Genomic DNA, 17,271 nt, shown 5'->3' on the forward strand with positions numbered 1-17,271 from the left:
TGTAATATGAACCATGCCGCTCTGTATGATCTTCCTCCATTTTCCTTAACGAAAGATGTATTCCCTCTTCCATCATCCAACACAGGTCTTGCTGAGAATATACCTGAAGATGAGTTGAAGACATTTCCTATGGGAACAAAAGGAGGCAGGAGATGCTTTATTTCTTCTTCCTCTGATACTCTTACTTTTTTGCTTATGGAGCGAGGCAGGAAAACAGTGTTGCCCCACCAGGGTGGGGAGAAGAATGGCACTACCTTGATGCAGTGGCAGCAGCCATGCGAACAGCGCCCCTGAAATGGTGTTTTTACCATTCCAGGGGAGCTGTTTTTCGCCCGTTCAGAGTGGGCCAAACTGAGGGTAGTAACAAAAACTGAAGAAGTTCTGCTACCATGGTCTTTTCTCCTTCCATATGCTTGGTGCTGCAAATATTTTCTTGTTTCATTCCCCATCATCAGTTCTGGCAATCTTTTCTCATCCTTGTGATGGAAATAATATTCTAAAGCTACCCAATTGATTTTATATATACATAAAACCAATAGGTCTAACTGTCGATCTATCCTACTCTATGGGTAGCCCCATCCAAAGCCAGAGGTGGCAGGATGTGGCACCAATGCAGTGCCATCCTGCCACCTCCAAGAGGGCTTTCTGGAGGTATGAGGAGCAAGAAAAAGCTCCATCCTCCCCCCCCCCAGCCAAAAAGTCCTATAGGGCTTACAGGACTTAGGTAACCAAAAGGGTGGTCTAAGTCTAAGGGCTGGGGTGCCACACTCCCTGTCCTAAACCCCAGGTGGGAGCCAACTAAATGTTGGCTCTGCCTCTGGAAATGCCCCAACCTGAACCCTCATGCTGATGGATGATCAGAGGCACAAGGTTGCACTGCTCCCTCAAGCCCTCCCCCCCACCATTGGATGGGGCTACTAATTATCCATCATTGCTAAACTTCTGTTCATGTTTCACAAAAATTCAGCCCTCCATTTTGAAATAGTTGTTCCATCCATTTCAGTCATTGGCAGCGGGGAACACGACCTCCAGTGGGGCAGTGGGGAACACGACCCCACAGCAGAAATCGCTCGTGCTGAGAGTAGTGTGCCGCAAACGGTAAGTGGGGAAAGGCCCATCGTCAGATTGCTGAAGGAATTAGGTGCAATCCACTGGGAAGGTCTCTTGCACAAGCTTCACTGAAACAAAGGTCACCTGTGTTCGCTTGCAGTCATCTGAAAGGAATAATTAGTGAACATGCCCCCAAACTTTTCACTTCCCACATTTTCAGTTACTTTATATTAAGTACTTATAACTAAGGTTGAACATTTAAAAACCTTGAAGAATGTTTTTTAAAAAAGCCTTAGTATCTAACATTATGCCCTTCTAAATCTGCTGAAGTAAATGGCCTTAGAACGGTCTAACTGTTTAGGATTGAATTTAACTTTGATAATCATTAGTGCTATATTTAGGCCAGTCTAATTGTAAAAAAAGTTCGTAAGCCCTTGGGTTGTTGTATTGTGTATAGTTGTATTGTAGTAATGTTGTATAGTTGGTTCTAGACTGAGGTAACATAGCTATGGCAATATATATTTATTCAAGTGTAAACAAAATTGAAACAACTTAAAAAAGAGTACATGAAGTTTTAATTAAACCCCTGTTATTGAACATAAAAATAGTTGATTGATATCTTAATACACAAAACACACTTTAGTAAACGTTTCATTTAAAAGGTGTCATGCTGTAGCAAGTAATTTTTACAGTTGTTTGTTTGCTTCTCCTTGTATAAATGAGTAATTTCTTTGCAATTCAGATTTGTTAATTTCCCTCTCCCTGAAAATCCAATTTACTTCAAGACTCTTTTTGAGAGAGTGTAGCAAGACATCACTTCAACTTACACCTACAAATAAATGGGATGGACTTTTTGGGGGTGCTGATATTTTTCCAGCTAGCTATGTATAATATTTGAAATAAATAGTTGAAGACAAAAATGTGTTACCAGGTGAAACATGAAGTGCCCATTACTGCTAACATGAAACAAAGTTTGCCAAGTAAAGTAAGTATAACAAAGAAAATTAGATTGTATTGTCGAAAGCTTTCATGAGTGGAATCACTAGAATCTTGTGGGTTTTCCAGGTTGTATGGCCATGTTCCAGTAACCACAGATTCAGGCAAAACATCAGGAGAAAATACTACTGGAACACAGCCATACAACCCAGAAAACCCACAACATCCTACTTGAAAATTAGATTTTTTGCATACAAAATTAATTGAATCTTTCACTGCACTTTCCTATGAAAAGTTATCCAAGTCTAAACCATTGAAATTAGGAGACTTAGAGGGAGATAAATCTGTATGGGATTGTGTTGCTAGAATGCAAAAAGGTAGAGTGGAAATAGCCAATGACAGCAAAATTTAATGTGGTGAGTATCAAATTAAACTACAGTATTTCCATAATCAGGTTAACATTACAAAGACCAATGTATGACTTACTAGCTGAATGTGCATCATCACACAGATATGATAAACTTCCTGCTTGGGTGTTTGCTTCAGATCCCTAAAAATCTGTGTGTGCCTGTGTGTTCACTAGCTTGTATAGCTGTGTTTATTTTTTTGGAAACTAGTTTGTGTATGTGGCATATTTTCTTTCTGCCATCTTAATATGAGGCACACATAAGGTTGCCAAAAGCAGTCTCGAAAATGCCTGGAAATTTTGGACACTGCAGAGTGGGGGATTTTAGGCGGAAATCAACCTACAATCTTTGGTAACCAATAATATTTATCCTCCAAAGCTGCCATTTCCTTCCCAGAAGCTGATCTGTGTAGTCTGGAGATTGGTCGTAATTTTGGAAGAACTTCAATCTGAACTTGGAGTTCAGCCAATGCAGGCAAACAGTAGGTGCCCCAGGGTGGCTGACAGAAGGCTACAGAGGGAACTCTGGAGCTCCAAACAAGGTGAACCACCATTTCCAGCTCCCCTTGAGCCTGAGGCATCCCTCCAATGGGTGGCAAAAAAGGACAAAGCAAGACCCTTCAGGGACTGAAAGGCACAGCAATGTAAATGGAGCGCTGAGTGTACATCCCCATGGGGAGGCGTGGGTGTGACTCTGACACTGGCAACTAGTGATGCTGAGGAAGATCCCCAAGAAACCTAACCAACATCTTGAGGTTAGATGTCTGATCTGAGACCATAGGTAACGATTACATTTTTTTTGGTTATTATTTTGTTGTTGGAAATCAAAATAAGGCGAGTAAGCTCCCAGTTAAATTTGGTTTGAAAGTTCAGTCTGGCAGAATAAATATCATTGCATGCCCAGTGCATTCAGTAGGTCTCCTAAATCTGTTTTAACTGGGCCTTCTGAAAGGTGGTACACCACTTTCCAGAATCACAGCTCTTCACAAGAAAGATCCATTAAAGTGGCCCAGATGCATCAGGCATCTCTTCAAAAAAATCTACTGCAGACAGGAAAAAAAACACACAATATCTTCCTGGCTACAGTAAGAACATTCATGCAGTCTACTGATGGTGTTTATCCTTTCAGCACCTTTTCATATTTGCAGAAAAAATGGAATGGCGTCAAAGATAATAGCTGTTAGCAACTGTAAAGCCAGCTTTCAGTGTCTTCCTATTTATAGCCTACCATTTCCAGTTCACTTCGAAATTCCCTCTTTTTTCTTATATTGATTTCATTGTTTCTTAACATTAACTTTTGCATTCCTTTATCTTACAGCCACCTATTTAGAATCTACTCAGTCATGCAAACAAACCTCCACATTGGATATGTTTTACTCTTGATTCTCCCCCCTCTCTCTGTCTTCTTTTGGTGTCGTAGAATTTTCCCATTATGGATAAGTGTGCCTTCAATTAACTTTCATTTCTTGCAATGTCTAATATAAATGTCAGGGTGGAGGGTGGCCTAGTATAGCCCAATGCCATCTAATATCAGAAGCTATGCAAGTTTGATAGGTGGAAAGGAGACCATCGAGGAAGACCCTGCTGAGAAAGACAATGGCAAATCACCTCTGCTTCTCACTTGTCATAAACTGATTGCAACTTGTTAGCATTTTACACACACTAGATAGATAGATAGATAGATAGATAGATAGATAGATAGATAGATAGATAGATAGATAGATAGATAGATAGATAGATAGATAGATAGATAGATAGATAGATAGATAGATAGATAGATAGATAGATAGATAGATAGATAGATAGATAGATAGATAGATAGATAGATAGATAGATAGATAGATAGATAGATAGATAGATAGATAGATAGATAGATAGATATCTGGCCTCTATACCAACTACAAAAATAGCAAAATCAGACCACCAGGAAACAAAGTCAGGCCCCTAGCAAACAACACTTGGGAGACTCCCCAAGTATACAGAAAATATTGCCACCCAAGTTAGAGAATGTAGTGAATATGATAAAACGCCTGGCAGTTTGGAATATACACACAGACACTTTATTGTGGTAAATAAAATTGGTCATAGCCACAGCTTTATTGGCATGAAATATTCCACAAGGGTCATCTGGTATATCAAAATAATCAAGGCAGCTAATAGTATAAAACACAGCATGCAGCTTAGGAAGCACTAACTTTTTAAAAAAATGATGGATGAAGAAAACATTTGAATTACAAAAGATGTGGCTTTAAATAAAGAATCACTGTTGGAAACCTCCCCCCTTCCCCTTCCCCATCTCTCTCTCTGTCTCTCTGTCTCTGTCTCTGTCTCTGTCTCTGTCTCTCTCTGTCTCTCTCTCTCTCCTTAATTCATCCATGGGCAGCAGAGATGACATTTTGTGGAGCCATTAATAGGCATAGTGGAAGCAACTATCTGTTGAAATTAGCTTGAACACGTTTTATACTTTATAAAAATTCATAGGAGAAAATGTCTGTGTTGACTTAGATAGAAATAGCATTACTGTTTGTCTTTAAGCTGAGAATATAAAATTTTTAGTGATGCTCCCCCTCACCCCAAAGCACAACTTGTGCCTTTCTTCCGATGTAGCAATATATCCTCTGACATTGAGGTTGCAATCCAAGGATTTTTTTCTTTTTGTCTTAGCAAATGATGACCAAGCAAAGCCATCCACAAGAGACAGTGCAGGCAGCACACCCTTGGGAGATGGAAACATTCCAGGTACCTATTATTAAATTATGTTTCAGTCAATTTATAGCTATACAGCTTATTTTGCAGTCCTTCCAGCATTTATGGAATAGCACAGGAAATATAACATTAGAATGATTGTCATTCTGTTTCCTGAAAACGAGAAAGCATAAAACATAACAACAACAATAATAAAGAAATCCCTTCATTTACCTTCAGAGGGTACAACCCACAAATCCTCATTCATACCTGGAATATGTGACTCCGGCCCATGTGGGACAGCCACCTTCCCAGGTTACTGTGACTTTAAAACATCATTCCCAGAACTGTCCCTATCCCTCAGGTTCAGATTTGATTTCTACAATGATCAGAACCTTTGTTAGCATTAAAAAAGGGATAAAATAATTTTATTGTCATTAATTAGTTAATTAATTGACATCACACTTATCCTGTAAAACTCTTTTTGAAGACATGGTTGCTAAAAATTCTGCTTCTTTCCCAGTAACTTCAGCTATACTCAGCTAAATGAGATTTAATGCCTTGATCGTCCAATCTTGTTGGGGCTTGCAGAAGGAGATAAATCAATTGAGTATGTAGTGGACAGCACAATAGGATGTGTGAAATAGTTTCAGGTTTTTAAGTTGGCAACAATAAAGTCTTTTTTTCCCATGAGGAATATTCAAATATCTCCCAATAACCACTGCAGATGGGAAGATATTCAATCTGGCCTGAAGGAAGGCTTGACATCACGAGGGAACTGTTAAGTTTATAAAATCCTGGGCCATAGTTCTCTGTGAGAGAGATAGACCATGAGAGCACTAAGAGCAAATCTTATTCGCTCCAACATTTAATATCTATTTTTCAATGTTCCAGATTCTTGATTTGATTTCTTTGGCATTTTTTTTTATTTTCTACCTTCTTCTGTGACATATTTTTGTCCATGACCTCCAATCATCTGGAATATTCTTATGTTTACTTATCTCTGTCATACCCATACACATTCTGCTCATGATAAGTGAATTTTATTAGAAATTTTGGTTAGGATTCTTGGTTTTGTGTGCACTTCTCTCTGGCCTCTGGGGAGGTTGTCCTATGCTGTAGAGCACATTCCTCTCACACTAGGAACTTCTGGGTGTTTGAAATATACTGGTCTAGTGGAAAGGTCCAAGCCTGTATTTTTTTAGTTCCCCTCTATTTTGATTAATGGTATGCTGGAAGTTTAGACGTGCTGTGTACAAAAAACCTGTCATTCAGTAACTGAATATATTAGAGTTTATGATAAGCCTGGAAAGAGCAAGAAGACAAAAAAGGATTTGTTTATTCTGTATTGCAGTTAGCTAAGAGCTTCTGTGATCCTCCAGTCTTCCATCTTTTGTTGTTGTTGTTGTTGTTGTTGTTGAAGATGATGATAGTGGTGATGGTGATGATGATGAATATACCTCTGATGTGCATGAGGCCTTTTAGACTACACATTGATGGGTTCATGTCCAAGGACTCACAATTGAAAATGTTAGACAGGGAAAATCACAAATGGATGAACCAAGGGGAGGAATGGGGTATATGTGGGAAGAGCAAATGCATATTTTAATGCCATTAACTTTCATTGCATACTTACATGTATCATTTAGTACTGTATTCTTATTGCACTACACTTGGCATTTACAAATGAATTACTTTGTATGGACAAGCCTATCTAGTTGAGCAGGAGTGCTAAAGCATGATGATAGCACAATATACAGTTCTGTGTAGGTGCAGTCCTAGGTAGAAGGACTAAGGAGCCATGCCAGTGTCTTAGCAGAAAAGGTGGGAAATTTTGAGGTGGTATTTCTAAGACATTTGGTACACAGGTTCACTCAAGTGTTCAGGGAAACAATTCCAAGTATATATGGCAGAATCATTTAAAAGGGTAGAATAATTTTTGGTAGCAGTAGTGTTAGAAGACTGAAGGTAACCAATATCTTCATGGAGAGTCACAATTTGCTTGTTCTTGTTTAAAATGGACTTCAAAAATGAGGGCTGATATTTTATGTGGAAGAGGGGGAACCAGTGGACATTGTCTACTTGGATTTCCAAAAGGCTTTTGACAAAGTTCCTCACCAATTGAGAAAACTCAGCAATCAAGGAATAAGAGGTGAAGCCCTCCTATGGATTAAACACTGGTTGAGAAACAGGAAGCAAAGGGTGGGTGTAAATGGGAAGTTCTCACAATGGAGAGATGTAGGGAGTAGTGTCCCCCAAGGATCTGTTTTGGGACCAGTGCTCTTTAACCTATTCATAAATGACCTGGAAGTAGGGGTGGATAGCGTCACATGGTGGCCAAATTTGCACATGATACCAAATTATGTAGGGTGGTAAGAACCACAAAGGATTGTGAAGAGCTCCAAGCAGACCTTTATGAAGTTGATCTATGGCTACCATAGATCCTCCTTGATCTGTGATTGCAAATGCCTTAGTATACCAGGTGCTCAGGAGCAGCAGCAGCAGCAGCAAGCCATTGCTTTCACTACCTGCATGTGAGCTCCCAAAGGCACCTGGTGGGCCACTGCAAGTAGCAGAGTGCTGGACTAGATGGACTCTGGTCTGATCCAGCAGGCTCTTTCTTATGTTCTTATGTTCTTATAGTTATACCCTTCTAAACCCACTGACTTTGACTGAATTAGAAGGGTGAAGTAGTTGGGAGTGATGGACTCTAATCTGGAGAACCAAGTTTAATTCCCCACTCCTCCATATGAACTAATCTGGTAGAATGTTTTTTGATTCCCCTATCTTACATATGTAACCTGCTGGATGACCTGGGGCTAGTCATAGTTCTCTCAGCCCCACCTGCCTCAGAAGATGCTGCTTGTGGGGAGGGGAAGGGAAGATGATTGTGAACTGCTTTAAGACTCCTTAAAGGAAGGTAAAAATGGTGTATAAAACCAACTTTTCTTCTTCATTTAGGATTGCACTGTAAATCTGAAATAGTAATGAGTCAACCAAGCAGAGGCTCATTCCGCACATGCAGAATAATGCACTTTCAAACTGCTTTCAGTGCTCTTTGAAGCTGTGCGGAATGGCAAAACCCACTTGCAAACAGTTGTGAAAGTGGTTTGAAAATGCATTATTTTGCGTGTGCGGAAGGGCCCAGAGGAAATATTTGGTTTGGATGGAAGGAGAAAATTCAGGAGCTAAACTGGGTCTCACCAGCATGTGGCCAGAAGGAAATGGGAAAAATCCCACAGCACAACCCACTATGTGTTCCACTGTGGTAAATAGCACTTATTCCCAAGGAAGTGTAGATAACATTACAGCTTCAGTATTTGTTCCATGTTATACTGTTTTCTTCTTTTAAAAATTATCCTGTGTTAATTACTGTAATAATGAAAAATAGTATTTTTTGGCTATTTAATTGTTTTTTTTAAAATGGAAACATGCAAAAATGAATCCTACATACGTGCGACTGAGAGGTTTGGGATCCTTGAAGCCCCTTTCTCTCCCTCCGCATTTTTCTCCATGTTCTATCAAGTAGGTCCATTACTGCTTGGCTGATTTCCAAATACCTTTAAGGGCTGTTGAGGTGATAGCATAAAGCAATTCCTACCAATTGTTTGGAGCTGCCTCTCTGTAGAAGGCATTTTATTAAACCAATGATGTGTTTTTGCTTCTTGGGTGATAGGAAATGCTGTTGCTGAAATGTTTTCTGTACCCAACTGTGATTTGAGGTTTAAGTCTGGAAACGAAAGCTGCCAACATTCACAGGTGTAGAGGAATAAATGTAGCCAAGATGCTCTTGTAACAACTGTCTCTTACTCCATCCAAGTTCAGAAACTGTGCTTCATTTTGACCAGGAAGGAATGCTGCCACATGCGAGTAATCAATAAACCTGTAATTTTTGCGGAAATAACTTCAATTATTGGCAAAAATAGCAGTTGAAGATGATGTCAGCGAGTCACAAGGAGAAGCTGACTGAGCAGAGTAAGGGAAAACAAAAGAATGAACATTTTCCTCAAAAACAGAAGCAAACACCCTCGGCATTAAATTGGGAGAGTAACATTTTAAACTTGACATTTACCTTACCTGGAACTTTTGTCTTGATGCTATTAATTGCCTCAGCTTCTAAGCTGTCTTTTATAGCCTCCAGGGCTAATATACATTTTCTTTTGCTTTTCCTTATTACAAGACTGTTGGAGTTTTTAAAAGCTCTCAACATTGGGGGGAAAGAACAGGGCAGCATTCAAATAGTTTGTGAGTTGGCTTCTTTTAAAATGCTTTTCCTCAAGATGTCAGGCAAAAATCCTCCGAGGGGGAACATCTTATCAAAATAGATCACTGATTTTTTTTAACCTCCTTCTGAATTCCCCTAGATGTCTGCCTGAACAGAAAGCTGGAAATTCACCTCAGGTAACATATTTGGTGGTAAATTAAAGAAGCGCAAAAACTCCCAGAGAAAATATACTGATCTTGTTTAGGGATGTGTGAATCCCCAACCCTGAAAAATGTTGCTAGTCTTCTCAAGCCCACCGTGTTTCCTTCATGAATTTTGCACAAGAAGAAACCTACATGTTCATGTCACATTTCTTTTACATTTCTGTCTGTTTTACTCAGGGCTGCTGCTTCTGGTGTAATCTGTGACATCCATTTCTGTCTTGCTGTTAATGGGAACACCCTTACCCCATAACAAGAATAACTCCATCCTGCAGTAATATGACCATTAAGAGCTTATGATTTGCAGATCAACAGCACATTTTTAACGGCTTAGCTGTATTAAAGAAGGTGTGTGCAGTGCTCATTAGAAGGAATAATCTTGTCAAATGGAGACACATTTTTCTAACTTGCCATGCTGTTCCACTTCAGGCTGAAAATGTCTCATCCGACTAGTTCTAAATTTAATTAATGCTCCATAAATTAGCCTCTTCCCCCTTAGTTTAAGAATACCTTCACTCACATTTACTAGTATATTTTTTATTAATATGCATATGTGTATTAATTACATTCAATGACATGTGATTCACATTTACAAAAAAAATTGAACTGTGGAGGAAATCTGTGACTGTTTTTTTGTGGGGAGGGTAGATAAGGTTGCCAACTCCAGCTTAAGGAATTCCTGAATATTTGGGGTTGGAACCTGAGGTGGAGTTTGAAGAGGGGAAGGAGATCAAAAGGGAAATGATACAATAGAACCCATCCTCCAAAGCTGTCATATCCTCCAGGAAAACTGATCTCTGTAGTTTGGAGATCAGTTGTAGTTCTGGGAAATCTCTAGCTCTCTCCTGGAGGTTGGTAACCTTAGTACAGGACATATTTTATGTCTCAGGCCAGGAATTACTGCTTTTGTGCACCAATTTTTCCTCCCTTGTTCCAGACACTAGCTAGCGTCATACAAAATTCAGTGCTATGTACAATCAGGTTCACGTCTGTGCTTAAGGCATAAATGCTCTTACTTATGGAAGACAGTGGTTGATTCCCCACTTGCTGGATCAACCTAGGTTCGACCTGGGTTCGACCTTGGTACTCCCTACAGCTGCTGAGTTTGATGTGGGTTCGTCCCAGATTCTCCCCCTCTAACTGTCAAATTTTTGACTCCACCAGGGAGGTACTACTTTTTCAGCGAACCTAGGTTGAACTCAGGTCGAAGCTGGTAAAGTGGCGAATCATCCTTGCCGCAACTCTCCTGTTCAGCCAATCACAGTTCAGTGTTTTGGGCATGTGCAGAACAGGAGACTCGTGGCAGGGCAAAGTGCACCTTTTAAAAAACATTTTCCTTCTTGTATACAAAGCAACGGCCATATATGTAAACAGTGCACATTTACATGTTGCTTTTAGCTATGTAGAGCACTGCTTTGTGGCTACATTGCCATTATGTAAAAAACAAAAACACGTTCACGTTTCCTGCTGTAAAACAGCAGCTAATCGGGAATGAGCAGCGAAGAGGCAGTGAGGAAGTCCTGCTCCCCAAGTCCCCCCCCCCCCGGCCTCAGTGCTTATAAAAGCAGGTCTCCAAAGCTGGGGACTGCAGTCTCTTATGGCTTGCCCGGAGGGAGCCCAGACACCAGGGGGGAGCTGGGCACCCTATACCCTGCCCATGTCCATGGCGATGGCAACATGGGTGGGGTCGAGGGTGCTTGGAGACAACGAGGCAGCAGGAAGTCCTGCTGCCTCATGGTCTTTGAGTACCCTCACCCCCGCCCATGTGTCATTGGCACGGGCAGGGTCGAGAGCACCCGGCAGCAGTGGGGGGTGGGGGGGCATCCAGAGACAATTTGTCTCCGGGTCCCATTCCCCCCGCACAACTCTGACTGTCAATTTCACTGGATCTATCACTCCAGCAATGGACCTTCTGATCCTTCTGAAATGGTGGGTCAAAGAGTAAGATGAACTGCTGTGGTGTCAATGAGGAAAAGTGAGGAGGAGTGCAAAAATCTGAAAAAGCTAAAGACATGCTGTCCTTTACTTTCCCTGTGAAGGGAGAGGAAAAGTCATGCTTTCATAGCTTATGGAAACTGTGGGGGTTCTCTGAACTGAAGGTGGGGTGACTGTTGAAGAGGGGAAAATGTGTGTATAACTGAGACTCAAACTCAAAGGGAATGCACATTCAATGCAGAGAAGACACAAGTGAGTAAATTGCCAGAGGTACACTGTTGCATAATTTGGCGAATGTATATATTTATGAGTTGGCAACAGCCTCCAGTCACTTGAACTTTCACTGCCACAAGATCAGTGGCTTTCAGCGGGCCTTTGCACAAATGGAAGGTTTAACAGATGATAAATCATCCCCCACTGCAGGGAATATCTAGCACTCATGGAACTCATTTATAGGGTCCAAGACATTGCTTTTAACTGAGCAAACCCTAAATATTTTTCTGCCACTCCTAAAATTGACTAACACTTATGCAATTTGGAAAATTCCAAGGATTATTTAAAAAAGAAGCTAAAGGCAGATCAAGTTTGAAAGGAAGTGGAGTAGTGGAAAATTGCAGTCCTTTCTCCAGTTTTACTCCCAAAACTCCCCTGTCAGAATTAAGGCACTTGCCTCACATGGAGCATGGAGTGGTCAAGACCTGTTTTTCCCAGCCATATCCTACCTTGATAAGCAGTGAGATAGCATTAGACTAGCAGTGTCTGCTCATGTCTCTCCCACTCTTTGCTCTATTTACTTATTGTAGCCTGTAATTACTGAATAGATTGGAGTGACTTTGTGAGGTGGTCATTTTTAACAACAGCTAGCTATTTACCTTGAAAATTGGGCGATGAAGGAAGTTACTAATGAGTGGTTACTCTAAAAGTCTAGAAGCTTGCCAGCTTGCCAGCTAACTGGTGTTTTGTTAAATCTTCTGTCTTAGACCACTTCCGCACATGCAGAATAATGCACTTTCAATCCACTTTCAATGCACTTTGCAGCTGGATTTTACTTGGTGGAATAGCAAAATCCATTTGCAAACACTTGTGAAAGTGGACTGAAAGTGCATTATTCTGCATGTGCAGAAGGGGCATTAGTACTTGTTCCTTCAACAAAACATGGGTTCTAGAAGGATGTGAACTTCTGACTACCTTCCCAGTTAGAAGTTACTTTGGGATGAGGAAGAGAACACTCATTTCTATAGTATGGGAAATATCCATGGGTTGGATCCAGCCAGCTTTTTTGTGAGTGGGTGGATTATCTCTTGAAACTCTCCTCTATGTTACAGCCCCTTCCCACATGCTTTTCATACAGGCAGGTGCTATGACTGATAGGCTAGCCTTTGCAGGGGAAGGGTCAGAGGTGACACTGCCTCTATTTTTATCAGCATAATAGTTGGTTGGATCCAACCTTAGATCTGGTGGAATTGTTTGTGATCTGGATACTCTGAATCCGGTAATACTCAGGGATGGAGGCAGGTTAGGTTCCCTAGCATCACGTTTCCTGTTCATTCTTTGTTGGCTGTTATTTGTCTCAGTTTCTGTGTAGCTCATATTTGTTCAACTTTGCTCAGGAATCTGAATTAGGAGAGAGCAAACTAGTTGACTGTGGGTGGGGAGGATTCTATTGATTAAAACAATGTTTACTTTTACTGTCATTTGGCTTGAGCACAGCACATATGCTATTCTGCTTGAGAATTCAGTGTCCCAGCATGCTTGCTTCCTGGAAAAAAACTTTTGTGTTGTCATTTTGCTGAAAGCCAGCATGGTGTAGTGGTTAAGAGCAGGTGGAATCCAATCTGGAGAACCATGTTTGATTCCCCACTCCTCCATGTGAGCAGCGGACTCATATTTGGTGAAATGGATTTGTTTCCCCACTCCTACATTCCTGCTGGGTTACCTTGGGCTAGTCACAGCTCTTTGGAACTCTCTCAACCCCACAAGTGAGAAGGTGTTTTGTTGTGGGGAGAGGAAAGGAAAGGGACTTGTAAGCCCCTTTGAGTCTCCTTAGAGAGCAAAGCAGGGTATAAATCCAAAACCCTACTTCTTCTTTATTTGGTTTACCCTGTGCTAGAGATAACACATCAAAAGCAGCATGACACCTGACATGTACTGTGGCCCTCTTTGCCTGACAGCATGGAGACTTGCCAAATATGTTGGACAAAATCTCCTCACCCTTATTCGAAACTGGACTTGGAAAACAAATGTATTTCTATTTTAAATCTGAAAACTGTTTGCTGCTCCAACTCAGTTCTTAAATGTAGAACCATTGAGAGCTGCTGCTGCTGTCACTCCAATGCCTGCCATCACCACCTGCAAGCCCTCAAACTTTTTTATGAGGCTTCAAACATCCCATCCATTGACTCCTAAGCCTTGCCATGATGGTCAGTCACTCAAACATTAGCTGATGGAAAGGGCAGAAATGGCAGTAGTGTTTAAGAGGCTCAGATCCTTAGTGCATAGTCAAATGCTCTGGAAATCTACGAACCCCAGGAATCATTGCTAATCTGTGCAGGGCCAGAAACTCTGATTCCTTCCATAGCGAGAAATTGACTTCTTGGATATAATTCAGCTGAGCGTTATGAGGTGGCAGTATCTGTATTTCTGAGCCAGGTGAATCAAACTTCAATGACATCACTACTGACAAATATCACAGTATAAACTTATGAGTTATCCGGGGGACAAATGCTACAAAATACAGTGTATGCGCAAGCCCTCAGAAGAAATGTATATTAGAACAGTAGCATGCTATGCAAATACATATGCTGTATAACTCTCCATACCTTTTGTGACACAGAAAGGATATTGCAATTCCTTTTCGGGTCATTGTAGCTTACCAAGAATACAACTTTATTAAGAATGCCATCATAGAACAGAATGCTCAGAGTTCTTTTCCTTGAGAAGATACACCTAATTCAGAACCCGTCAGTAAATGCTGGCAGTGTAAATTGCTCTTTCCGAGGTACATTATCTCATGCTTATTGAGGAGCGCTTCAGCTAAGTCAAACTGCAATTGCTTTTTTGAAGAATTGGGTATTTGACAATTTGCATACTATGTTCTGCCCTTACAAGCCAAGAATAAAAAGGAACTGGAAATCACATCAGCTTGCAATCAGCTTCCTCTGCCATTCAGATGGGCAGAGGTTTCCTTTTCATGCTTCTGAGGCTCATTCATAAAAGATGAATGGAAGTGAAGTGCTATAGGATGATATTTCATTTCTGACTAGGAAGCGAGGACAAGGTGTGGAGGTTTCTCAGTGGTGGCAACACAATTAGGGAAGAATTATTACCAAAGCCCAGGTGGATCAAACTAGAGACCCACCATAATTCTGTTCCTTTTTCCCAGCAGAGTTCAGATTCACCCAGACAGGATATAAAGTCAGGAACCCTCCATTTACCCCCAGTATCAGGTATTCTGGATTTATTTCATTGATTTAATTAATAATTTATTCCTATCCATTCCTTCCAATGATGATTCAAAGTGGCAGTCATCATTCTCTTCTCCATTGTGTGGTAGGTTGAGAGTGCATAACTAGCTCAAGGTTATCCAGGGAGCTTCCCTGTCAGAGTGTAGACTTGAACCCTGGTCTCCTAGATCCTAATCTGACATTCTAACGATGACATCATGCTGGCTGTTCTGAAGTATATTGCTTCTGAGCAATGGTGCCCTGCCTATGACTGATAAACTATTGTTATGCTCCCCTTCCACCCCACATCTTAAAACACGCATCCAAGCCGGGATATTTATGGATAGAATATATATATGAGATACATTTCTGATTTATATTAATGCTGACAGATATATATGGTGTGGCGCAGGACAAAATAGGCTAAAAGCAAGCCTAAGAAATGGCAAACAGTCAGTAGAGAGTTAATCTACTCATTTGCTCCTTGATGTCCACACCCAAGCCAGAGCTACAGTCGATAGAGTTGTAAATATGAACTATCCCTTGAATTGAGATGCTGCAACCTCCCTTCCCTTCAACTGTTCCTAAAAACTCCTAAGTGCTCCCATCCCTGATGTAATCTCGCTGCCTCAGCTAAATTACAATAGCCAGAGACTCACTCTGCCAGCCACCTATTCAAGATGTTTCTAATGTAATCAAGAGAACAATTGGCTACCAATCCCCTGGGTTTAGAACAATAGATAGAGCTGCTAATTAGCTCAGCCCTGCAACCCAGCACAGATGCAAGAAATGAAACCTAATGCAAAGGGTCTCTTTTCCCACAAAACCAGCGATCCACCCTATAAAAGTCCTGCTCACCTTAAGTTCATTGCTCATTTCTAACCTGAACCTCCCTTGGTCAAGTTGGTGTGAGATGTGATATCATCCTTCTATGGGATCTCTGTGCTGGCATAGAGTCCCTGCCTTCGACTTTGTTTGCTGCATTGGAACGATTAGGTAACGTATCACCCTGCTGCCTCCCAATTCCCTTTCTATCATCCAAACCTATTTTTCTCACCTTTTTATATCTCTAGGAGCTTGTATGTATGTGCCTCCATATTTTCCTGTATGTGTGCTTGAATCCAAATTTATATAAACATTTTAAACTTAATTTGGACTCCTTGTGTTACTCTGTGGAACTCTCCTTTCCAATTTCCCCATTTACATAGTCTCAAATATCCCCACCTAGCCTCCTCTTGCACTGCCAAGCTAAGTTGTTTCTTCCCCACAAGCTCTGCCAAGCTAAATTGCTCTCCCCAAAACACTGCCAAGCTGAGTTATTTCCCCATTGCTACTTGAGAAAGATATTCATACTGTTAGCCACAATACTATCCTCCATGAATAACAGCCAAAATAACCATTGGTAAACCTGGTGTAGTTGTTATGAGAAGTGGACTCTGATTTAGAGAATGAGGTTTGATTCCCTGCTCCTTCAGATAGGTGGAGGACTCTAATCTGGAGCCCTGTATTTGTTTTCCCCCACTCCTTCATAAGAAGCCTGCTTGGCGACCTTGGACCAGCCACAGTGGTCTCAGAACTCTCTCATTCCCGCTACATCACAAGGTGTGGGGAGAAGGGAAGGTGATTCTTCTTATTCTCCTCCTTTTCATTCTCCTCCTGCTGTCCATGAATTGTTCTCACTCTTTTAAATACCATCTCAACTAATGGCCATTGTCACATCTCTGACAAGAGAAAGGCGGTATTTGAGAATTCAGAAGGGGCAGACAAAATCTTCCTCTTTCTGCTCTGTCTTATGTGAGATTTTGTTGCACTACATGGTGATTTAATTTTATCATAGCTTTAAAGTTTACTGTGCTAACTATCCTAAACATTTCTATTGATTTCTAAAATAAATTTATTTCTCATTTTGGATTTTGAAAGTAAATGGATAAATGGATGTATGAATAAACAATAAATATTAGACATTTGAGATGCTATTATATATTTTTTCATTGAATAACAGTACTGGGCAACTGGGAAGTATCTTATGAAAGGGACTGAAACCAGCATTACTGTTATGACCTGTGGTACATGTGGACATTATTTCTGCCACTTGCCATGACCTTTGAAGGTTTTCTTGGCAAATCAAGATGGAGCCTAGAAAAACTTAAATTAATTTTCAGACCAGAACCTTGATCAGAACTGCTTAAATGAATGTGTGCCAATTTGAAGCCAAGAGGCCCTATGGGATGGTACTCATGAACAGATAATATAATCTCCCCTGCCTGCCTGATAGAAATGACTGCTACTTGAGTGACACCTATGCTGTTTGCATGCCTCCCCTTTAAATACATAATACAGTACCAGTCTCCCTTTCAGCAATGCCAGATTATTCAAGAACTGCATTCCTTT

Source organism: Sphaerodactylus townsendi, linkage group LG04 (genome assembly GCF_021028975.2).
Source record: "Sphaerodactylus townsendi isolate TG3544 linkage group LG04, MPM_Stown_v2.3, whole genome shotgun sequence".
Classification (NCBI taxonomy): Eukaryota; Metazoa; Chordata; class Lepidosauria; order Squamata; family Sphaerodactylidae; genus Sphaerodactylus; species Sphaerodactylus townsendi.